At 52.9% G+C, this 25,793-nt stretch overlaps 1 long non-coding RNA gene across 1 annotated transcript; it reads right to left on the bottom strand.

Moving 5' to 3' along the window:
- Nucleotides 1-10,669: 10,669 nt before the first annotated feature.
- LOC119966871 lies at nt 10,670-24,259 on the bottom strand. Its single transcript, XR_005460869.1, has 3 exons — nt 24,196-24,259; nt 15,163-15,273; nt 10,670-10,914 (listed from the first exon to the last, which is right to left on the bottom strand). It is a non-coding gene; the product is annotated as an uncharacterized LOC119966871 (long non-coding RNA).
- Between the last annotated feature and the right edge of the window lie 1,534 nt (nt 24,260-25,793).

The following is a 25,793-nucleotide window of genomic DNA, read 5'->3' as shown; positions in this document are numbered from 1 at the left end:
CACTCCCCAGTCACATCAGCCCTGCCAGAATTATGAACATTTCAATTAGATCCCCACTCATTCTTCTGAATCCCGGCGAATACCGTCCCAGTCGACCTAATCCCTCCTCACATGACAATTATGTCTGTGGCTCGTTCTGGGTGAGTGTGCTTTACACTCAATTGGCTCTGTTTATCACTTAACTCTGGAGTCGCCAGGTATCGTTATGATACCGCCACAAGGCTCAAGTTCAAGTTTAGATCAATGACTCAATGCACCAGTTAGTAAGCTCAAAACAAGACACGTTTATTATAACATAGTTATTTACTACTCATGCATATAATACTAAGACTAAACTATTCCTACCACTACTAGGCCAGTACTTATCTGGAATAAGGGAACTGCCGGATCAGGAAACAATGGCCTCTTGCTCTGTACTGGGTCCGCAGGTTTCCAGTCGGTGTGGACTAAAGGGGTCAGGAGTGCCTACTCTCGTAGCGTGTGTTGTATGACACTTACTTGATGGCGGCTGCTGTTGACCAGGCCTCTCCTTCTCAAGGTCTTCTGCTGCAAAGGTATTCTGCTGGGAGGGCCGGCTGGTCAAGAAGAAAGAATCAGTGCTGGGACCTGACTTTTATAGGTCCCAGGGGCTTCGAGCCCTTCTGGGCGGACCCGCTATAAACCTGCAATCGATTGGGTCTCTTCCCAATCGATTGATTTGAATTACCCCAATAACGGGGCTGAACTGCCCCCAATCATCAGGCTTGCTACTTTTTCTAGCAACTTTATGTAACTCATCTTTGAGTCTGTTGTTATCCTTAATATATCCTTATAAGCCATGGTTGGTCTGCTCTCCGTGTTGTGTTTTTGTGCCAGAAAGGAATGTCTACCTGTTGCATTGCATACATTAGTTCCTTAAATATTAGCCATTTCCTATCCACCGTCATGCCTTTTCATGAAGATCTCTAATCTATCTTAGTCACCTCATGCCAAATACTTTCCTTTGTTCAGATTTAGGACCCTGGTTTCAGATCTGACTTCTTCACTTTCCATCCGAATAAAGAATTCTATCATGTTATGCTCCAAAAAAAACCCCTGCACAACAAGATTATTTATTAACCCCTTCTCATTGTATAATACCAAATCAAAGGTACCAGTTTCCCTAGTTGGTTCCTCTACTTACTGGTCTGAAATAAATCTCCTACACACTCTTTGAACTCATCTGCCATAGTATTGTTACTAATTTGGTGTACCCAATCTATATATTGAAAGGATCCTCTTGTTTAATATTTGTTTTCCCCGTGTATTCCTTTTATTTTCTGTTATTTTGGTTTTTATCATTTTTGTACCTGGACAAAAGTTCATCTCTGCCTTTAAGACGGACTTCGCTTTTAATTATGCAAAGAGGAATCCAGCCTGATGTACTCACAACTTGATGGACTTGGCTGTCAGCCAGTGAGCTCTTTACTTTGCCGGGCTTTTAGCTAATACTCTATGCTGATTGATCTTGACTACTCCGGAATGTTCTAGCAAGGAAAGGAAGGCTGCACCTGGAGTTTTTAATTTTGTTTTGAACTCAGAGCTCAAGGAAGATCTTAGACAAGCGGTTGGTAGGGCAGCATGGTGGCCTAGTGGTTAGCACAGCTGCCTCACGGCGCTGAGGTCCCAGGTTCGATCCCGGCTCTGGGTCACCGTCCGTGTGGAGTTTGCACATTCTCCCCGTGTCTGCGTGGGTTTCGCCCCCACAACCCAAAGATATGCAGAGTAGGTGGATTGGCCACGCTAAATTGCCCCTTAATTGGAAAAAATAATTGGGTACTCTAAACTTATTTAAAAAAAAGACAAGCGGTTGGTCGTTCTGGTGGAGTTGGAAACAAATATGAATTAAACAAGCCTGAGGCTGTTAATTTGAGTGAAGGCCCAGGTTAATAAAAGTTAAAGTGACTCCCCAGAGGGAATCCCACAGTTTGGGAATGTTCCAGCCTGAAGATCTCGTTAGTGTCCAACCAGTGGTTCTCAATCACTCCACCAAGACTCATTCGACTAGATTTCTTTAGCCAATATCTGTTGCACTGCTGTCATCCTTAACAAACAACATCACCGCACTTCCTTTCCCTTTTTGTCCGTCCCTCCTAAATATTGAATATTCTTGGATATTCAGTTCCCAGTCTTGGTCACCCTGCAGCCATGTCTCCATAATCACAATTATATTGGACCCATGGATACCAATTTGCGCTGTTAATTCACCTTATTACGAATGCTCCCTGCATTCAGATACAATCCTTTTAGACTTGGCTTCTTAACATTTTTACTCCCAATCTTTTTACTGTGGCCCTATTTACAGCTGACCCTTGTTTCTCCTCCCTTCCATTTGCTTTCTACTTTCTGTCTTTTATTTCTATCTTCCTTTCCCTCTCTTGTGCCCCTACCCCCTCAGGTTCCCATCCCCCCCCCTCCCCAACAACACCCCTGAGTGGGGTGCAACCCATCCAGGTTGTTCAGGTCCCATCTTCCCCAGGACATTCCCAATGCCTCAGGAACCCCAACCCTCTCTCCTACACTATCTCTCGAGCCATGCATTCACCCAGTCTAGTTTCCTCTTCCTGTTCTCGCCAGCACCTGCTTCATTTCCCTGAGAAACCGCTCCCCCCCCCCCCCCCCCCCACAGTATCCAAAGCAGAAAATCTGTCCGAGGGGAATATGGATCCCAGGGACTCCTGAACTACCTGCCTCGTGCAGTTGCAGCTGGGAGGCATCTCCTGCACACGTGGTCACCCTGGACACTGGAAGTGTCCCTGACTTCCCACATCGCACAGGAGGAGCATTCCACGTGGTTGAGCTGCACTACCATGCCTTACCCTTCAATTGCTCCCTTTACCTCCTTGAGTTTAGGGTATGATAAGGACAGTAGGAATACCCATCAAGGCTATCACTCCTCTTTCTGAGGAAAGGTAGAAAGCGAAAGTATCGCCTGGCTCCCTCCTCACCGAATTCCCTCTCTCACCAAATTCCAACCGTCGTACTCTACTGCAGTCCAAATGCTCACTCCAGTGCAGACGAAAGAATCTTTAAGAATGCCTACATTTATAGTCAAGTGACTATCTAATTAGCTAGTTGCAGCTGCAAGCAGAACTTGAATCAACCTTGTTTCAAAGCTATAACTGAACCTCACCTTCCAACCCACAAAGCAATGTTTACCTAATTGCTCTATTAAAGAACGACTAGACTTCAGATGAAAAGTTAACCCTTAAATTCCCTCGTTCACAAAACTCCGAGTGTCACCCTCTACTGTGGTCCAAGCACTCCAGTGCAGACCAGGTGCAGTGTCTCCGCTTCGCCCGTGACCTTTCCAACAACAGAACCAAAAGCCTATCTGTAACCCAGGCCTTGAACATAACAAAACATCCCACGACAAAGACTGCATTGACACGCAGCCACGTAAGGAGATATTTTCTCTGGCAGCCGAAGCCTTTCTCATTAGCAGAGGGATTGAATTTAAGAACCATGAGGTGATGATGCAGCTGTACAAAACCTTGGTCAGGCCACATTTGGAGTACTGTGTGCAGTTCTGGTCGCCTCATTTTAGGAAAGATGTGGAAGCTTTGGAAAAGGTGCAAAGGAGATTTCCCAGGATGTTGCCTGTAATGGAGAGTAGGTCTTACGAGGAAAGGTTGAGGGTGCTAGGCCTTTTCTCATTAGAACGGAGAAGGATGAGGGGCGACTTGATAGAGGTTTATAAGATGATCAGGGGAACAGATAGAGTAGACAGTCAAAGACTTTTTCCCCGGGTGGAACAAACCATTACAAGGAGACGTAAATTTAAGGTGAATCGTGGAAGATATAGGGGGATATCAGAGGTAGGTTCTTTACCCAGAGAGTAGTGGGGGCATGGAATACACTGCCTGTGGAAGTGGTTGAGTCGGAGGGGTGTCTCAATGGAGGAAAGTGAAGTCATGGCCGTGGTGGAATTTCAAAATGAGGACGGGAATGTTTTTTAAAAACCCAACCCTCGATTGACCAGGAGCCACGGAGCGTCGAGGGGTGAGAGGGGAAACGGGACCTGACCTTGAGCTGACAGAGGGGGTAGGGCCTGGGAGACGACCAGGCAGGAGTTCGGTGCAAGAGGGCACTCCAGAGGTAACGGAGACACGGGTGAGGGTTTCTGGAGCAGATGCGCTGATAACAAAGAACAAAGCAGCACAGCAACAGGCCCTTCGGCCCTCTAAGCCTGCGCCGTCCAGGCTGCCCGTCTGAACTAAAATCTACACTTCCGGGGTCCGTATCCCTCTATTCCCATCCTATTCATGTATTTGTTGTGAAGGGGGCTCAGTTCAGTCACGATCCGGACGTAGAAACGGACGGTCTTGGCGATGTTGTGGCGCCTATCTCGAGATTGAACGTCCCACCAATAGGAAATAACGACCCCCCCCCCCCATCTCCGCCCACCCTTGCTCCACAACACCCGCCGTGAGAGGGCGAGGGTCAGCAGCCGGGAAAGAGATATTTGTAATAGGTCCCAAAAACAATTGCTCCGGTCTCTCCAATATTTAATGGGAATACCATCCAGCAGGCCAAGGGCACCAGGCGGCTGGGAACATCCATCAGCTGGAGGACCCCGCTCCCCATCCTGACTTGGAGATAGGTCGGCCCGTCGCTTCACTGCCGCCGGGTCCCACTCCTGGACCTCCCTCCCCCCCTCACGGTGCGGCGGATGCTCCTACGTCTCAGGGACCGCGCGGCGGGTTCAAGATGGCGGCTTGCCCACCTTCTCGAGGGGCGATTAGGGGCGGGCGAGAAATGCCGGCCACGCCCACGTCCCGCGAACAAATTCCAAAAAGGGCCAAAACGCTAACTATTCCCTCTCACAAAATATCTGAAGGCACCAAGGGAACGACAGGAAATTGACATCTCGTTTCAAAAAAAAAATTTATTGAGGTTTTTAACAAGCGCAGTTTTGCTTCATACACAGGGCTGAAAAAACATGGCAGTCACCAATATCCAAAACTTGTCTGTATATCTATATATATATAATATATACGATCTTTTTACACAGTATTTACAACACAGAAAACAGGCCATTCGGCCATTAGGTAGAGCCAGTGTTCATGCTCCACATGAGCCGACTCGCGTCCCTATTCTCTGAATGCTGGAGTTATTCCAGCCCCGCCCATCTAGTCAGTGCCCACCTCTCGTTGGGGCATTCACCTCAGTTTCAATCCCCCTCGTCCAATCCCAATCAACACCCGCAGTCCTTCAAGTGCCCGTACTTTGGAGATTGTTAACCCTACCCTACTTTCACCAGCCCAGTCGGCCGTGAGTGCAGCTTCGGCCATCTCGTCCAATCAACTCTAGGCTGTGACCCAATGTCTTGGGGAGGGGGGGGGTCGACAGTACGAGATTTAAAAGGGGGAATTCTCAAGACCCACTTCACCATGTTCCTTTACATCAGGGTCTCGTGCACCATTGGCGTCTTGCCGTTCCGCTTCTTCTGCCTCCCCCTCGCCTCTCCGCTCCCACCCCGAGGTCGGTGACATTGCGATCGACCCAAGCCTTTGAGCCCTTGGCCTTTTTGGAACCTCCAATCGGCCGGACGGCATGTTTCCTGTTGGCCGATCGGGGTTGGGGTGGGAGGGAGAGTGCGGGGTGGGGGTTGGGGGGGCTGGTGGTGGGGTGGGGGGGGGGGGGCGCAGTGGCTGCAGATGGGCACAAACCGTCGGTGGCACGAGGTGGGTCAGTGAGGGGTGACGGAGCCCGGTCACAACTGTGCCACGGTGACACCCCAGACTCCGTCTCTCGGCATCATGGGAGACTCCATGGGGGTGGGATGTTTAGTGCGAGCTGGGGTTGGCTGTCAGCTGTTACAGCTGGCTAGGGAGGGAGGGGCATTGGGGGGGGGGCTCAGGCTGGACAACAAGTGACACTCATGCTGGTGGGTGCCGTCAAGGTGCGGCACATGTCACAGGCATGTGACACATGGCACAGGCGTGTGACACATGGCACAGGCATGTGCCTCACTTCACAGACGTGTGACACATGCCACAGAGCTGATACAGATACACAACCCTTCCTGTTTGCCAAGGACTATTGCCGGAAAGCGAGAAATACTGTCAAAGCTTTCCATCTTGCACTCATTGAGACAGTTATGCAAGATAAACCAACACTAAAGGGGACAACAGTTTATATTTATAGTTTTACAATTTATAAAACTGCCCCACCCAGTTTGAATTTGAAATAAAAGTTTTGCAGTTAACTGTTCCCTGTTGCATTCACCATGGCAACGCCTCTACCAATTGGGGTTCACTGGCCGACCAATCAAGTACTCTCTTCCCATGCAGTATAAATTGTTGTTCCCTTTACTATTGGTTTATTCCCATACCAGCCTCCCCGGACAGGCGCCGGAATGTGGCGACTAGGGACTTTTCACAGTAACTTCATTGAAGCCTACTCGTGACAATAAGCGATTTTCATTTTTCATTTCATCTTGAGTAGTTGGCATGATAAGTGCCAGATGAAAAGCTTTGACGGCATGTCTCTTTTATTTTTCAGCAATACTCAGGTTCTACGCCATCAAATGACTGTTTATATTAAGGTTGATGGGACCAAGCTGGGGTAAAAACACAGCTGGCGCCTGATCTGACTGAGCTTGCAGAACAGACTCAAGGGGCAGAATGGCCTCCTCCAGGTCCTATGTCCCCATGACCTTATCTTCCTGTATCCTTGCATTCTTCATGTTGCGACGCTCCTGGCTCCCCATGTCCTTCCATGTAGTGCACGTAGTCGGCAGGACCTCCGCAGGCAGAGTTGTCAGGAGGAACCTGTATTCACAATCGGCTGCCCATTGTGACCCACGCACCGGTACTGACCGGGAAAATGGGAGCGGACAGGGGAAACAGTGCACAATGTCCTTATGGGAAAATATCCATGTGGAGGTTTCTACCCCTCTGGGAGTGAGTCGATCATGATTGGCAATGGGGGGGAAGACTTTGAAGGAGGGAGTGGGGGGGGGTGGGCAGGGGCTGGTTTAGCACAGTGGGCTAAACAGCTGGCTTGTAATGCAGAACAAGGCCAGCAGAGCGGGTTCAATTCCCGTACCGGCCTCCCCGAACAGGCGCCGGAATGTGGCGACTAGGAGCTTTTCACAGTAACTTCATTTGAAGCCTACTCGTGACAATCAGCGATTATTATTATTATTATTATGGTGAGGGAGGGCTATGCACAGTTCCCATTGGAATTGGAACACAAAGGGCTCTCACCAAATGGCTTAGTCTTCACACGATCAAAGTGGGGGTGGGGGGGGGGCAGGATTTTCCCAGTCCGCCGGCTGCGTGGCCCCCCCCCCCCCCCCCTCTCGCCGGCAGCGGGATTCTCCGTTTCCACGCTAACGACGGACCAGAGGATTCCGCCAAAGGAGAATACCGCAGGGAGATTCCGGCGCCTGTTCGGGGACTCCGAGGGAGAATTCAGGACGTCCAATTCACCCAACGAGCACGTCTTTCGGGACTTGCGAGGGGAAGCCGGAGCGCCCGGAGGAAACCCACGCAGAGACACGGCGAGAACGTGCAGACTCCGCACGGACAGTCACCATAGCCGGGAATCGAACCCGGGTCCCTGGGGCTGTGAGACAATAGTGCTAACCACTGTGCCATCGTGCTGTAGGAGCAGGGCGGGATTAGAAAGTGTTTGGCAGAGATGGTGGCTCAATTGTAATGTCGCTGGACTCTGAATCCAGACGCCCTGGTCTGGGGACGTGATTTCAAATCCCACCATTGGAGGAATCCCTCAGCAATGGGAGTGATTCTTAACCTCCCCTCTCTGAAATCTCAAAGAGGTCGCCACAGACAAATGATTTCTCCACGAGAGAAAAATATCATTCTCTTCTCCCTCTTAGATGGGAGACCCCCTTATTTTTACGCTGTACCTCGCACAAAGGGAACATCCTCTCCACATCCACCCTGTCAAGTCCCCCCTCGGGATCTTATCTGTTTCAATAAGATCACCTCTCATTCTTCCACGTTCCCAATGGATACCAACCTTTCCTCCCAAGACAACCCCTTCATCCGGAAGTAGTCCCTGATCTACTTCTAACGCGTAGGGGGCTGAAAGGTGGGTCAGTAAATTTGCTGACGACACCAAGATTGGTGGAGTACTGGATGAGGTGGAGGGCTGTTGTAGGCGGCAAAGAGACATTGATAGGATGCAGAGCTGGGCCGAGAAATGGCAGATGGAGTTTAACCCTGATAAGTGCGAGGTGATTCATTTTGGTGGGAAAACTTTGAATGCGGATTACAGGGTCAAGGGCAGGGTTCTGAGGAATGTGGAGGAACAGAGAGATCTTGAAGTTCACGTCCACAGATCTCTGAAGGTTGCCACTCAAGTGGATAGAGCCGTGAAGAAGGCTGAGAGTGTGTTCGGGTTTATTAACAGGGGGCTTGAGTTTAAGAGCCGTGGGGTTATGCTGCAACTATACATGACCCTGGTGAGATCCCATTTGGAGTATTGTGTGCAGTTCTGGTCACCTCATTATAGGAAGGATGTGGGAGCATTGGAAAGGGTGCAAAGGAGATTTACCAGGATGCTGCCTGGTTTGCAGGATAGGTCTTATGAGGAAAGGTTGAGGGAGCGAGGGCTTTTCTCTTTGGAGCGGAGGAGGATGAGAGGCGACTTAATAGAGGTTTATAAGATGATGAAGGGATAGATAGAGTGGACGTTCAAAGACTATTTCCTCGGGTGGATGTAGCTGTTACAAGGGGGCATAACTATAAGGTTCAGGGTGAGAGATATAGGAGGGATGTCCGAGGTAGGTTCTTTACTCAGAGAGTGGTTAGGGTGTGGAATGGACTGCCTGCTGTGATAGTGGAGTCGGACACTTTAGGAACTTTCAAGCGGTTATTGGATAGGCACATGGAGCCCACCAGAATGACAGGGAGTGGGATAGCTTGATCTTGGATTTTGGACAAAGCTCGGCACAGCATCGAGGGCCGAAGGGCCTGTTCTGTGCTGTACTGTTCTATGTTCTATGTTCTATATCCCAAACTGTACACGGTACTCCGGATGTGGCCTCACCAAGGCCCTGTACAACTGTACAACCTGTACAACTCGGAGAAAGAAGAACCCATCGGCTCCCACGCTCCCCGGTCATTCGGAAATGGCGCAAGGCTTGATCATATTCCTTTTGTTTGCAAAGAACGGGCCCCTTCTGTATGAACGCTTGCCACCTCCAGCACTGAATGAACCATGTTGCCAACTTCACTGATTCAAATTGGTCCTAAGTCCAGCTAGTCGCACCCACGTGTCCTGCGGCATAGATTCTTGTGGTTGCGTGAAATTTGGCATTGTTGCATTTGGCCTGAGGAGTGCAAGATGGAAAGCTTCCGCCAACTTTGCCCTCTCTTTGTAACAACCTTTATTGGTCAACGTTTTCATCCTACCAAGGGGATGTGGGTGTCGCTGGCTCGGCCGGCATCCATTGCCCACCCCGAATTGCCCTTTACAAGGTGGTGAGTGAGCTGCCTACTGGACCCGCTGTGGTCCACGTGGTGTAGGTACAGCCACGGCGCTCTTAGGGAGGGAGTTCCAGGATTTCGACCCAACCACGGCGAAAAGGACGGCTGATATGTTTCCCAGCTGGGATGGTGAGTGACTTGGAGGGGAACCTAGCGGGCAGCGGTCCCCGTGTGGCGGTTAACTATTGTCCTTCCTGACTGGTAGGAGCTTGGGCAGAACGCCTGAAGGGGTGATGAGTTCGGAACGTAATTCCGGACGATGTGAGTGACGCGGGGAGGAGGGAGCGAGGGGGGGGGGGGGGGGGGGCGAGGGGAGAATGAGTTGAGAAAAGTAGCAGAGTGATCCGACGACTGCTGGGCTGACAATGCCTGGCACGGGAGACGCGAGTTCAGCTGAGGCAATTCACACTCAACAAATAAATCTGGAATGAAACGTTTGTCAAAATGACCATGCGAGTTCTTCCGAAGAGGAAATCTGGCTTCCTTGTGTCTGGTCTGGTCGACACATGCATCTGGATCAATAGCAATGTGCTAGATTCTTAACCACCAACAGATAAAGCTCAGCGAGCCGACATCCCTGGGAGTGAACCACTGACCAGAAACTGAACTGGAAAAGCTATGTAAATACCCTGGCTACCAGACCAGGCCAGAGGCTGGAGATTCTGTGATTACCTGACCTCCTGACTCCCCAAAGCCTGTCCGCTATCTACCAGGTAGAATATTTTCTAAACAGGAACCGGGGGAATATTTACGCGGGGAGAGGTCTGTAGGGTTATGAGGGGAACGGTGATGGGATTAATAGGATGGAGTCTTTCAGTGAACCAGTACAGACTCAACGGGCCAAATGGCCGCCTTCTGTGCTGTATGATGCGATGACCTAAGGCTTTCTGGGAAACCACTGGTGTGTTACCCTTCCTCGCCACTGGCACCATCACTTTTCAGTCGGACGTGGATCAATATGATCTTCACCCGAGGTGAATGAAGTCTGACTAATCTAGCCCTTTCCTTCAGCTTTCACATTCGTGGGCGACTAACCAGGTTGGTTTGAGTTTAAACAATCCGCTCAGGCCTAACCAGGACTCTGGGGGGTCCTGATCTGGAGTATTGAGTCCCAATTCTGGGCCCCGCCCTTTGGGGAAGGTTGTAAACAAAGGGCTTTTGAGAGGGAGTGGGGGAGATCGATCAGAATGGCCGCGGCAGGTGGGGGGTGAGGAACTTGTCCAGTTAGTGCGAAGGGAGAGTGGAGAATCGAAACGGGGATCATCGCCGTGACCTCTTCCTCCTTCACCCTCAGCTCTGCCGGCGACGTCTCCGGATACTCACTCTGCCCGAGGGCTCTACAATCGCTGGGCGTTTGTGTCGAAGAAGTCATAGTCACTCTCTGAGGAATTCTCCCGTGGGTTCACTGCGAGGTTAGCCCTTCGCTCCAAGGCTGTAGGGAATAAGGACATTGAGTGATGAGCTAACGGCAGTGGCGAAAACACAATCCATCAAATTCATACAGTGCAGAAGGAGGCCATTCAGCCCATTGAGTCGGCACCAACTCACTGGAAGAACAATTTATCCAGGGCCACTCCCCCCACCCACCCACCCTATCCCCGTAACCTAACCTCCACATCTTTGGACTGTGGGAGGAAACCGGAGCATCCGGAGGAAATCCGGACAGGCGTTTTCCTGCAGCAGAAGTCTCCATAGACCCTCCCTCGGATGTCGATCTTCAGCACATGGAGCTCATAGAATCTCTCCAGTTCCCCACAGAGAATATCGCGTTCTTGTGAGATTTGAGGGTTTATTGAGCCCCAGCTGCCACCATGTTGGACAAACGTCCAAATTAGGATCAGGGGGAGGCCACTCGGCCCCTCCAGCCTGCTGCTGCCCCATTCACTAAGATCGTGGCTGATCTGATTGTGACCTCGACCCCACATTCCTGCTGACCCCGCGATGACCTTTCATCCCCCCTCGTAAATCAAGATTCCACCTCTCTCTGGGCCTTAACAACATTCAGAGATTCAGCTTCCGCGGCCTTTTACGGAAGAGAGGTGACTCTCCTGCCAGGGTGAGTTAAACGTTTGGAGCAGTCCATTCCTTCCATTGGGGGGGGAGGGTCGGTGTCGCTCAGTTGGCTGGATGGCTGGTTTGTGATGCGGAGTGGCGCCAACAGCGCGGGTTCGATTCCTGGACCGGCTGACGTTATCTATGAAGGGCCCCGCCTTCTCAACCTTGCTCCTCGCCTGAGGTGTGCTAATCCTCGGGTTTAATCACCTCCAGTCACCTCTCTCTCCCTCACTCTCTCTGTCTCTTTCTCTCTCTCTCAAACGGGGTAGAGCAGCCGATGGTCCTCAGGGATTGTGACGACATTTTTCCCACCCTTTGGCAACATTGGATCAAAGAATGGCGTGAACAGCCGAATGAGCAGGACAAATTCAGCGGGGCGTCACGATAAAACGTCAGGCTCAGTCCTGGAGCTCGGCAACGGGAAGGAAAGGCCGCCGACGGGACCTTCGCGCGTGGCAAGGGTCCCTCAGGACCGGAGACCGTCCCCTCGGCAACGACACAAAGTGAGCCACGATTGAACTGAGCGCCGCTCTGAAGGAACCGCCGAACTAGGTTACCCGGGAAGGCTGAAGGAACGTTCGATATTCCGGCAGGAAGCCCGGGAGGTCTGAGGAAGGAGGCTGCGGCGCTTGAAGCAAACAGTCGCGTGGCAGGAAGGGACCCCCCTGTCTTGTTATGCTCTAAGTGTGGCGTAAGGGGCTTCCTTGTGGTGCACTTGACAAAGGAAGGTTCAGACATGGAGATAACTTCAACACGTTTATTAAACTATTTACACTTCTATAACTCGGGTTCGACATTACTGTTAATCCTACTATAGCTACTCAGACTGACGAACCAGTCTGCTACAATCCACGTGGTGGGAGTGATATTGAATCAACCCTGTGTCTGTACTCACTGAGTGTCTCCACTGGAAAGAGGCAGATCATGTGTGTTGTGTCCTTTATATGTCAGTTGGTGTAATGCCCTCCTGTGGTCGTCTCACCTCTGTGTGTATCGTGAATGCCCATTGGTCGTGTCCTATCTAACTGATCTATTGGTTGAGTGTGTGTGGGTGTGTGATGTCTCTAGTGTCTAGCTAGTCTACGTGTATTTACATTAACCCCTTGTGTATTTACAATGATGCACATCACCACACTCCGGAAGAACGTCACGTTCCCAAGGAGTTGTGGGAAGAGATGGAAAGAGCGGGACGTGGAATGGCCAACAGAGGTTGGGAAAGAGCGAGAGGTCATTGAAAGGGAATTGGGAGACGCGCAATTGCAGAGGAGGTACGGTTGCACAGAGGAACGATACTCGGAATAATACGGGAAAGAGAAAACTGAGCATCAAGGGAGTACAGGAACTGGGTCAGAAAACAGATCCTTGAGCTGTTGGTACCCTGCCCTTCTCTCCCTCCTGAGTGGGGAATGCCTGTGTTGCCCTGGATCTCCCCCCCCCCCCTCCAATGGCAGGGGGGGTGTAAAGACCACCACTGTCACTGACCACGCGGGGAGAACATGGCCCTGTGGCCCTGCTGCTCAAACACCAAACAGTATTCCGACTGATTTCACCTCAGATCTCCCTTGTCTCTCTCTCGCTCTGTCTTTTGCGGGGCGGGTTTTTCCGTTATCGTTTCAGGCCCCTGAAAGCCCCCAATACCGGCCACGGGGTGGAGGGCGTTGGGGGGGGCGTTACCATAGCAATGATCTGCTTCTGACTGCGGCAGTAGTATTAACGTCCTGGTGCTTGGCTGGATGGATTAGTGCACTAGGGAATGTCTAGTTCATGACTAGTTGAATGTTTATCGTTAAACAATAACATGGGTCAGATAACAAACTATCAAAATCTGCTGACTATTATATCACTATTATAAACTATCTAAGAGCTGCTACAAATGCGATTATCCACGACCGTGACTACCACCGGTCTCCCCGAGGGAAGTGTCACTTGGTTGTTCTTTACTGACACCTGCTGGTTGGATGTTGTATCTATTAATATTTACATGATTGCTTCTCCACATCATCACAGTACATGTGGCCGATACGCCAACCCTGTACGCTCACACACAGACACACGCACTCACAAGCACACACACACACACACGCACATACACGTGCGCACACACACACAGGCACACGCACACACAACACACATGCTCACATACACACGCGCACACATACACATGCACACATACACGCACATACACGTGCGCACACAAACACAGGCGCGCACACACACACAGGCACACGCACACACAACACACACGCTCACATACACATGCACACATACACGCACAGATACACACGCGCGCACACACACAGGCACGCACACGCAGACGCGCGCACATACACACGCGCACACATACACATGCACACATACACGCATGCACACACACACGCACACACATACACGCGCATGCACATACACGTGCACACAAACACGTGCACACACACACGCATGCACAAACACGCGCACCTACACACACATACACGCGCACACAGTCACACACACACACATTCCAGCCGCCATGTCGCAACCAGGAGGGATGCTGGGCACCGGTCGCAGTCTCTCGCCATCGATGGCAAAAAGAAAGGGACGAGGTGAAAGCGCCTCCTTGCTGCCGCCCTTCCTCCTGGTCCTGGGAAGGGGGGGGGGGGGGGGGAATTGGGGGTGGCTCACACGGAAAAAGGAGGAAAAGTGACGCCGAGGGGGACAGAAACCACGTTCGCCCACCCCGCAAGAAAAAGCTCGAGGGTTCCAGCGGCCGGGCAACGCCGGACCGACCAGGGGTCAACTTGAAGTAGTGGAAGGAACGGCGACCGCCAGGCCAACAACAAGAACCAGAACCTCTGCCACCCTGCCCACAGGGTGGCCAACAGGATACAGAAAGGGCGATCAGGCCCCAGCACCACCTAAATCTCCAACTGCAAGGCCTTGAAGAGACAGGGCAGCGAGAATGTTGTTAACGCAAATACTGTGACAGCAATAATGTTGGATAGCAGAGACGTTGTCATAATAAGTTAATGCACAAGGCTTCCAACAATGTAAGACTTGAAACAAACTATAACCATGGGATAAAGACTTGGGAGGAGGTGCAGTGTGAGGGTCTGGCATATTGGGGGTTAACGTGAGACTGAATGCAGTAGCGCCCATTCTGTGATATAAGGAGGTACATGTCCCAGAGCTAGGGTCAGTGTTGTGTCGCCCAGTGATCTGGCAAGATCTAAACGTGAAGATGGCTCCTTGTAGTAAAAGTAAAGTCACCGTAGTCACTGATGACCATCGGCTGGAGGGACGACTGGCAGTGATTTAGCCTGAGGATCGCCACACCTCAGCCAAGGGCGGAGGTTGAGAAGGCCAGGCCTTAATGAACAACCTCATCCAGCCAACTGAGCAACACTGGCCCCTCCTTTGCTGCCCACATTTATATATAGTTACAAGTCGTTCGTGAAGACTACTGTTATTGTCAGTCACGTCCTGTAACCTTGACAACACAAAATGGCTGCCGCATTTCCGACACCACAACGGTGACCAGAAGCGTGTCATTGGCTGCTCGTCGCATTGGGACGTCCTGAGGTGGTGGTAGGTGCTACAGAAATGAAACCCTTTGCTTGTTCTCACCTGCCCGTGGCACCCATCTCCTTACCTGGGTAGGCAGAGAAAGACTCTTTCTCTGGCGTTCCTGTGTACAGGTGCCCGTCCGCACTTTGGCTGGAGACCGGTCTGAGATTGGCGTTGTTGTTTCGGTGGAACGACACTTTGCAAAAGATTATGAAAAAAAAAAAGAGACAGTTAGACATTGACCTTCACCTCTGGCAGAGTTGGGAGGGTGGGGTGGGGGGGAGGGCGGGTATGGGTTAACCCCACTCGGGACAGTGAGCATGGAGGGCTCCCCTCTCTCTCTAATCAACTCTAAGAGGGATCAGTCCACCACCGGTGCACAGCAGCAGCCGTGTGTACCATCTACAAGATGCACTGCAGCAGCTCACCAAGGCTCCTCAGGCAGCACCTTCCAAACCCACGGCCTCTACCATCTAGAGGGACAAGAGCAGCAGGTACCTGGGAACCCCGCCACCTGGAGGTTCCCCTCCAAGTCACTCCCCATCCTGACTTGGAAATATATCAGCCGTTCCTTCACTGTCGCTGGGGCAACATCTTTAAATCCCTCCCTAACAGCACAATGGGTGTACCTACACCTTAAGGACGGCAGTGGTTCAAGAAGTCAACTCACCACCCCCTTCTGAACGGCAACAAGGGATGGACAATAAATGCTGGCCTAACCAGCAACACCCACATCCCGCAAATGAATGGGGAAAAATCAATTAAAACGTTGACCTTTCACCCCGAAAGGGCATGATACATTCACAATATCTATGAATGATTGGATGAGGGAACAAAATGTAACATCTCAAAGTTTGCAGATGATACCACGTTGGGTGGGAGGGTGAATTGTGACGAGGATGCAGGGATCCTACAGCATGGTCTGGACAGGTTGGGCGAGTGGGCAATTCAATGGCAGATGCAGTATAATTTGGATAAGGGTGAGGTTATTCACTTTGGAAGCAAAAACAGGAAGGCGGATTACTACCTGAATGTTTGTAAATTGGGAGAGGGGAGTGTGCAGCGGGACCTGGGTGTCCTTGTGCACCAGTCGCTGAAGGTAAGCGTGCAGGTACAGCAGGCGGTAAAGAAGGCTAATAGTATGTCGGCCTTCATTGCGAGAGGTTTCGAGTATAGAAGCAGGGATGTGTTGCTGCAATTGTACAGGGTCTTGGTGAGGTCACACTTGGAGTATTGTGTGCAGTTTTGGTCTCCCTCTCTGAGGAAGGATGTTCTTGCTCTCGAGGGGTTTCCAGCGAAGGTTTACCAGACTGATTCAAGGGATGGCGGGACTGTCATATGAAGAGAGATTGACTAGGTTGGGATTGTTCTCGCTGGAGTTCAGAAGAATGAGGGGGATCTCATAGAGACTTATAAAATTCTAACAGGACTAGACAGGGTAGATGCAGGGAAGATGTTCCCGATGGTGGATGTGTCCAGAACCAGGGGCCACAGCCTGAGGATTCAGGGTAAACCATTTTGGACAGAGATAAGGAGACATTTCTTCACACAAACAGTGGTGAACCTGTGGAATTCATTACCACAGGAAGTAGTTGATGCTAAAACATTGAATATATTGAAGAGCGGCTGGATATAGCACTTGGGGAGAATGGGATCAAAGGCTATGGGGAGAAAGCAGGATTAGGTTATTGAGTTGGATGATCAGCCATGATCGTGATGAATGGCGGAGCAGGCTCGAAGGGCCAAATGGCCTCCTCCTGCTCCTATCTTCTGTGTATCTATGACTGCCTCTTCCATTTGACTGAGTGAAATGGGTCTCCCAGGCTCAATTCCAAAAACATAACGAATATCTGAACAAGGACCACTCGGCCCCTCCAGCCTGCTGCTGCCCCATTCAAGAAGATCGTGACTGATCTGATTGTGACCTCGACCCCGCATTGCTGCTGACCCCACGATGACCTTTCAACCCCCCACGTTAATCAGGAATCCATCTCGCTCGGCCTTAACAACATTCCGAGATTCTGCTCCCGCTGCCTTTTGAGGAAGAGAGTTGCAGAGATTCGGGACACAGAGGGAAAATAATTCCTTTCATCTCCATCTGAAATGGGCCACCCCCTTATTTATAAACACTGACCCCCCCCCCCCCCCACCCCCCTCCCCAACACCCCCCCCCCCCCCCCCCACCCCCCCCATCGTTCGAGATTCTCCCACATGAGGAAACATCCTCCCCACGTCCAGAAAAGAAGTGTTGGAAACGTTCCCCCCCATTTCAGAATTTACGAGGAACTCCATCCCAAGATGCCCCCAGGTGCGTCTGTGGGAGGGGTGTCCGAGGATTCTCATTTGACACTGAGCCAGCAGGTCATGGGGTCAGGTGCCACACGGGAGACTGGCATCACATAATACAGACTGGCAACCTGAGAGTAATACTGAGGGAGTGCCACTCGGTCAGAGGGTCAGTACTGAGGGAGTGCTGCACTGTCAGAGGGTCAGTACTGAGGGAATGCTGCACTGTCAGTGGGTCAGTACTGAGGGAGTGCTGCACTGTCAGAGGGTCAGTACTGAGGGGGTGCTGCACTGTCAGAGGGTCAGTACTGAGGGAGTGCTGCACTGTTAGAGGGTCAGTACTGAGGGAGTGCTGCACTGTCAGAGGGTCAGTACTGAGGGAGTGCTGCACTGTCAGAGGGTCAGTACTGAGGGAGTGCTGCACTGTCAGAGGGTCAATGCTGAGGGAGTGCTGCACTGTCAGAGGGTCAGTACTGAGGGAGTGCTGCACTGTCAGAGGGTCAGTACTGAGGGAGTGCTGCACTGTCAGAGGGTCAGTACTGAGGGAGTGCTGCACTGTCAGAGGGTCAGTACTGAGGGAGTGCTGCACTGTCAGAGGGTCAGTACTGAGGGAGTGCTGCACTGTTAGAGGGTCAGTACTGAGGGGGTGCTGCACTGTCAGAGGGTCAGTACTGAGGGAGTGCTGCACTGTCAGAGGGTCAGTACTGAGGGAGTGCTGCACTGTCAGAGGGTCAATGCTGAGGGAGTGCTGCACTGTCAGAGGGTCAGTACTGAGGGAGTGCTGCACTGTCAGAGGGTCAGTACTGAGGGAGTGCTGCACTGTCAGAGGGTCAGTACTGAGGGAGTGCTGCACTGTCAGAGGGTCAGTATTGAGGGAGTGCTGCGCTGTCAGAGGGTCAGTACTGAGGGAGTGCTGCACTGTCAGAGGGTCAGTACTGGGGGAGTGCTGCACTGTCAGAGGGTCAGTACTGAGGGAGAGCTGCACTCTCAGAGGGTCAGTACTGAGGGAGTGCTGCACTCTCAGAGGGTCAGTACTGAGGGAGTGCTGCACTGTCAGAGGGTCAGTACTGAGGGAGTGCTGCACTGTCAGAGGGTCAGTACTGAGGGAGTGCTGCACTGTCAGAGGGTCAGTACTGAGGGAGTGCCGCACTGTCAGAGGGTCAGTACTGAGGGAATGCTGCACTGTCAGAGGGTCAGTACTGAGGGAGTGCTGCACTGTCAGAGGGTCAGTACTGAGGGAGTGCTGCACTGTCAGAGGGTCACTACTGAGGGAGTGCTGCACTGTCAGAGGGTCAGTACTGAGGGAGTGCCGCACTGTCAGAGGGTCAGTACTGAGGGAATGCTGCACTGTCAGAGGGTCAGTACTGAGGGAGTGCTGCACTGTCAGAAGGTCAGTACTGAGGGAGTGCTGCACTGTCAGATGGTCAGTACTGAGGGAGTGCTGCACTGTCAGAGGGTCAGTACTGAGGAAGTGCTCCACTGTCAGAGGGTCAGTACTGAGGGAGTGCTGCACTGTCAGAGGGTCAGTACTGAGGGAGTGCCGCTCTGTCAGAGGGTCAGTACTGAGGGAGTGCTGCACTGTCAGAGGGTCAGTACTGAGGGAGTGCTGCACTGTCAGAGGGTCAGTACTGAGGGAGCTGCACTGTCAGAGGGTCAGTACTGAGGGAGTGCTGCACTGTCAGAGGGTCAGTACTGAGGGAGCTGCACTGTCAGAGGGTCAGTACTGAGGGAGTGCCGCACTGTCAGAGGGTCAGTACTGAGGGAGTGCTGCACTGTCAGAGTGTCAGTACTGAGGGAGTGCTGCACTGTCAGAGTGTCAGTACTGAGTGAGTGCTGCACTGTCAGAGTGTCAGTACTGAGGGAGTGTGGCACTGTCTGAGGGTCAGTACTGAGGGAGTGCTGCACTGTCAGAGGGTCAGTACTGAGGGAGTGCTGCACTGTCAGAGGGTCAGTACTGAGGGAGTGCTGCACTGTCAGAGGGTCAGTACTGAGGGAGTGCTGCACTGTCAGAGGGTCAGTACTGAGGGAGTGCTGCACTGTCAGAGGGTCAGTACAGAGGGAGTGCCGCCCTGTCAGAGGGTCAGTACTGAGAGAGTGCCGCACTGTCAGAGGGTCAGTACTGAGGGAGTGCCGCACTGTCAGAGGGTCAGTACTGAGGGAGTGCTGCACTGTCAGAGGGTCAGTACTGAGGGAGTGCTGCACTGTCAGAGGGTCAGTACTGAGGGAGTGCTGCACTGTCAGAGGGTCAGTACTGAGGGAGTGCCGCCGCACTGTCAGAGGGTCAGTACTGAGGGAGTGCTGCACTGTCAGAGGGTCAGTACTGAGGGAGTGCCGCACTGTCAGAGGGTCAGTACTGAGGGAGTGCTGCACTGTATGAGGGTCAGTACTGAGGGGGTGCTGCACTGTCAGAGGGTCAGTACTGAGGGAGTGCTGCACTGTCAGAGGGTCAGTACTGAGGGAGTGCTGCACTGTCAGAGGGTCAGTACTGAGGGAGTGCTGCACTGTCAGAGGGTCAGTACTGAGGGAGTGCTGCACTGTCAGAGGGTCAGTACTGAGGGAGTGCTGCACTGTCAGAGGGTCAGTACTGAGGGAGTGCTGCACTGTCAGAGGGTCAGTACTGAGGGAATGCTGCACTGTCAGTGGGTCAGTACTGAGGGAGTGCTGCACTGTCAGAGGGTCAGTACTGAGGGAGTGCTGCACTGTCAGAGGGTCAGTATTGAGGGAATGCTGCACTGTCAGAGGGTCAGTACTGAGGGAGTGCTGCACTGTCAGAGGGTCAGTACTGAGGGAGTGCTGCACTGTCAGAGGGTCAGTACTGAGGGAGTGCTGCACTGTCAGAGGGTCAGTACTGAGGGAGTGCTGCACTGTCAGAGGGTCAGTACTGAGGGAGTGCTGCACTGTCAGAGGGTCAGTACTGAGGGAGTGCTGCACTGTCAGAGGGTCAGTACTGAGGGAGTGCTGCACTGTCAGAGGGTCACTACTGAGGGAGTGCTGCACTGTCAGAGGGTCAGTACTGAGGGAGTGCCGCACTGTCAGAGGGTCAGTACTGAGGGAATGCTGCACTGTCAGAGGGTCAGTACTGAGGGAGTGCTGCACTGTCAGAAGGTCAGTACTGAGGGAGTGCTGCACTGTCAGAGGGTCAGTACTGAGGGAGTGCTGCACTGTCAGAGGGTCAGTACTGAGGAAGTGCTCCACTGTCAGAGGGTCAGTACTGAGGGAGTGCTGCACTGTCAGAGGGTCAGTACTGAGGGAGTGCTGCACTGTCAGAGGGTCAGTATTGAGGGAGTGCTGCGCTGTCAGAGGGTCAGTATTGAGGGAGTGCTGCGCTGTCAGAGGGTCAGTACTGGGGGAGTGCTGCACTGTCAGAGGGTCAGTACTGAGGGAGAGCTGCACTCTCAGAGGGTCAGTACTGAGGGAGTGCTGCACTCTCAGAGGGTCAGTACTGAGGGAGTGCTGCACTGTCAGAGGGTCAGTACTGAGGGAGTGCTGCACTGTCAGAGGGTCAGTACTGAGGGAGTGCTGCACTGTCAGAGGGTCAGTACTGAGGGAGTGCCGCACTGTCAGAGGGTCAGTACTGAGGGAATGCTGCACTGTCAGAGGGTCAGTACTGAGGGAGTGCTGCACTGTCAGAGGGTCAGTACTGAGGGAGTGCTGCACTGTCAGAGGGTCACTACTGAGGGAGTGCTGCACTGTCAGAGGGTCAGTACTGAGGGAGTGCCGCACTGTCAGAGGGTCAGTACTGAGGGAATGCTGCACTGTCAGAGGGTCAGTACTGAGGGAGTGCTGCACTGTCAGAAGGTCAGTACTGAGGGAGTGCTGCACTGTCAGAGGGTCAGTACTGAGGGAGTGCTGCACTGTCAGAGGGTCAGTACTGAGGAAGTGCTCCACTGTCAGAGGGTCAGTACTGAGGGAGTGCTGCACTGTCAGAGGGTCAGTACTGAGGGAGTGCCGCTCTGTCAGAGGGTCAGTACTGAGGGAGTGCTGCACTGTCAGAGGGTCAGTACTGAGGGAGTGCTGCACTGTCAGAGGGTCAGTACTGAGGGAGCTGCACTGTCAGAGGGTCAGTACTGAGGGAGTGCTGCACTGTCAGAGGGTCAGTACTGAGGGAGCTGCACTGTCAGAGGGTCAGTACTGAGGGAGTGCCGCACTGTCAGAGGGTCAGTACTGAGGGAGTGCTGCACTGTCAGAGTGTCAGTACTGAGGGAGTGCTGCACTGTCAGAGTGTCAGTACTGAGTGAGTGCTGCACTGTCAGAGTGTCAGTACTGAGGGAGTGTGGCACTGTCTGAGGGTCAGTACTGAGGGAGTGCTGCACTGTCAGAGGGTCAGTACTGAGGGAGTGCTGCACTGTCAGAGGGTCAGTACTGAGGGAGTGCTGCACTGTCAGAGGGTCAGTACTGAGGGAGTGCTGCACTGTCAGAGGGTCAGTACTGAGGGAGTGCTGCACTGTCAGAGGGTCAGTACAGAGGGAGTGCCGCCCTGTCAGAGGGTCAGTACTGAGAGAGTGCCGCACTGTCAGAGGGTCAGTACTGAGGGAGTGCCGCACTGTCAGAGGGTCAGTACTGAGGGAGTGCTGCACTGTCAGAGGGTCAGTACTGAGGGAGTGCTGCACTGTCAGAGGGTCAGTACTGAGGGAGTGCTGCACTGTCAGAGGGTCAGTACTGAGGGAGTGCCGCACTGTCAGAGGGTCAGTACTGAGGGAGTGCTGCACTGTATGAGGGTCAGTACTGAGGGGGTGCTGCACTGTCAGAGGGTCAGTACTGAGGGAGTGCTGCACTGTCAGAGGGTCAGTACTGAGGGAGTGCTGCACTGTCAGAGGGTCAGTACTGAGGGAGTGCTGCACTGTCAGAGGGTCAGTACTGAGGGAGTGCTGCACTGTCAGAGGGTCAGTACTGAGGGAGTGCTGCACTGTCAGAGGGTCAGTACTGAGGGAATGCTGCACTGTCAGAGGGTCAGTACTGAGGGAGTGCTGCACTGTCAGAGGGTCAGTACTGAGGGAGTGCTGCACTGTCAGAGGGTCAGTATTGAGGGAATGCTGCACTGTCAGAGGGTCAGTACTGAGGGAGTGCTGCACTGTCAGAGGGTCAGTACTGAGGGAGTGCTGCACTGTTAGAGGGTCAGTACTGAGGGAGTGCTGCACTGTCAGAGGGTCAGTACTGAGGAAGTGCTGCACTGTCAGAGGGTCAGTACTGAGGGAGTGCTGCACTGTCAGAGGGTCAGTACTGAGGGATGCTGCACTGTCAGAGGGTCAGTACTGAGGGAGTGCCGCTCTGTCAGAGGGTCAGTTCTAAGGCAGTGCTGCACTATCAGAGGGTCAGTACTGAGGGAGTGCTGCACTGTCAGAGGGTCAGTACTGAGGGAGCTGCACTGTCAGAGGGTCAGTACTGAGGGAGTGCTGCACTGTCAGAGGGTCAGTACTGAGGGAGCTGCACTGTCAGAGGGTCAGTACTGAGGGAGTGCCGCACTGTCAGATGGTCAGTACTGAGGGAGTGCTGCACTGTCAGAGTGTCAGTACTGAGGGAGTGTTGCACTGTCAGAGTGTCAGTACTGAGGGAGTGCTGCACTGTCAGAGTGTCAGTACTGAGGGAGTGTGGCACTGTCTGAGGGTCAGTACTGAGGGAGTGCCGCACTGTCAGAGGGTCAGTACTGAGGGAGTGCTGCACTGTCAGAGGGTCAGTACTGAGGGAGTGCTGCACTGTCAGAGGGTCAGTACTGAGGGAGTGCTGCACTGTCAGAGGGTCAGTACTGAGGGAGTGCCGCACTGTCAGAGGGTCAGTACTCAGGGAGTGCTGCACTGTCAGAGGGTCAGTACTGAGGGAGTACTGCACTGTCAGAGGGTCAGTACTGAGGGAGTGCTGCACTGTCAGAGGGTCAGTACTGAGGGAGTGCTGCACTGTCAGAGGGTCAGTACTGAGGGAGTGCTGCACTGTCAGAGGGTCAGTACTGAGGGAGTGCTGCACTGTCAGAGGGTCAGTACTGAGGGAGTGCTGCACTGTCAGAGGGTCAGTACTGAGGGAGTGCTGCACTGTCAGAGGGTCAGTACTGAGGGAATGCTGCACTGTCAGAGGGTCAGTACTGAGGGAGTGTTGCACTGTCAGAGGGTCAGTACTGAGGGAGTGCTGCACTGTCAGAGGGTCAGTACTGAGGGAGTGCTGCACTGTCAGAGGGTCAGTACTGAGGGAGTGCTGCACTGTCAGAGGGTCAGTACTGAGGGAGTGCTGCACTGTCAGAGGGTCAGTACTGAGGGAGTGCTGCACTGTCAGAGGGTCAGTACTGAGGGAATGCTGCACTGTCAGAGGGTCAGTACTGAGGGAGTGTTGCACTGTCAGAGGGTCAGTACTGAGGGAGTGCTGCACTGTCAGAGGGTCAGTACTGAGGGAGTGCTGCACTGTCAGAGGGTCAGTACTGAGGGAGTGCTGCACTGTCAGAGGGTCAGTACTGAGGGAATACAGCACTGTCAGAGGGTCAGTACTGAGGGAGTGCTGCACTGTCAGAGGGTCAGTACTGAGGGAGTGCTGCACTGTCAGAGGGTCAGTACTGAGGGAGTGTTGCACTGTCAGAGGGTCAGTACTGAGGGAGTGCTGCACTGTCAGAGGGTCAGTACTGAGGGAGTGCTGCACTGTCAGAGGGTCAGTACTGAGGGAGTGCTGCAGTGTGAGCCGTCTCCAGACAGGGGACAAACTCACGGTCCTCCGACCTTGCTCCCCGGTGATCCGGCTCTCTCCCTGCCCGGATGTGATTGGCTGGGATGGGGTGGAGGGGTACGGTGAGGGGGGGGGGGGGTTGGGGAGGGGTACACAGTGAAGTTCCTTTAACCGCGACATCTGTCCTTACCTGCGTGATTGGCGGCGCCGGTCGGTCCGATCCACTGTCGCTGTGTCTGCTTGCGACGGAACACTGTGAGGAGGCAGGGGAGGGAGGGTGGGGGGGGGGGGGGGGGGGGGTGGGGGGGGTGGGGGGGGGGGGGTGGGGGGGGAGGGGGGGGGTGGGGGGGTGGGGGGGGGGAGAGATTTAGAAAGTGGTTAACATCGAGGATGCTCGCAAAGCCAGTGAGTGAGTGAGTGTGTGTGTGTGTCGCATTTACATGTGCATTTGCCTTCATGCCTGCGCGTGTGCCTGTGCACTGGTGTACCTGTGTGAATGTTTCCTGCACGTGTGTGTCTGCATTTTCAAGCACGTGGGCGTGACTGCATGTGTGCCTTGTCGCTGGTCTCTTTATTCCTGCATGTGTGCATGCCTGTCCCTGAATTTGACCATGCATGTGTGCCTGTAGGCATGCACAGGTGTGCCCCTCATGTTTATGCATTTTGTACGCACCGTGTGCACTTTCTTGCCTCCATGTGCATGCATGTAAGGAAACATGTTCATGTGCGTTTGTATGGGTGTCATGTGAGAGTACCTTCAAGAAATGTGTGTTTACCTTTGCAGGATGTCAGAGAGTGGGTGGAGCTGGGCTGTCTGTCAACTTTTTACTTTCGTTTTAGGCTGTTTGCTGCAGGTTGTGTTTTAGTTTCGTTTTCAGTGTTGGAGCTGAAGTCAGACAGAGCAGGTCTACTGTTGTTCTCTCTGCCATGAAAAGACTATCTCTTGATCATTTGGTGAATTCTGAATTATAAATATTCTCAGTAGTGAATGTAAACCTGATATGCTTCTGGTCAAAGGTGTTTCTTTTGTCTTCTGGATGTTGTTTGGGAAGTTATTCGGGATTACTTAGTGTTGTATTCTTTGGGGGTTGTATTTGAATTGATGGTTGCTAAGATGTTCACTGGATGTGTTAAAAAGATTAACTTGAGTTCATCGAATAAACATTGTTTTGCTTTAAGAAATACTTTTCCATTTCTGCTGTACCACACCTGTAGAGTGGGCCGTGTGCTCCCCATACCACAATCTATTAAAGGTTGTGGGTCAGGTGAACTCCATGCTACACTTTGGGGTTCTCTAAACCCTGACCCAATAACAATGGGTCCGTGCGTGTGTGCAAGGGGCACGCTGCGCCCATGCCTCTGTGACCACGCTGCGCCCATGCCTCTGTGACCACGCTGTGCCCATGCCTCTGTGACCACGCCTGCAGCTGTCTGGCTGGGTTGCGCCTTGGGGGTCCCCCCCCCCAACCACTGCTCTCGAGGGCGGTCAAATCACCCAGGGTACCCCACTCCGTCCCGCCCCGGATGTGTGGGTGCATGGCTGCACGTGTCCGCCCGCGCATGATCGGCGCTCTCACCTTCCTTCCCGTCGCGCTGGTACACCTTCCACCCGTAGCTCAGCAAGAGGAGCAGGAGCAGGAGGACTGCCAGGATAATGCAGGCCGTCACTCCCCCCGACAACCGCCCCGTCACCTTCGGCTCCTCCCAGTTTCGCGGTGCTGCGGAAACAAGAAGTCAGCGGATCAGTGGGAAAGGGGGGAGACAAGAGGATAAGGGGGGGGGGAGGGG

This window comes from Scyliorhinus canicula, chromosome 6, assembly GCF_902713615.1.
Source record: "Scyliorhinus canicula chromosome 6, sScyCan1.1, whole genome shotgun sequence".
Taxonomy (NCBI): Eukaryota; Metazoa; Chordata; class Chondrichthyes; order Carcharhiniformes; family Scyliorhinidae; genus Scyliorhinus; species Scyliorhinus canicula.
Note: the sequence above shows the minus strand (reverse complement) of the source record. Positions and strands in the feature narration are given on the sequence as shown.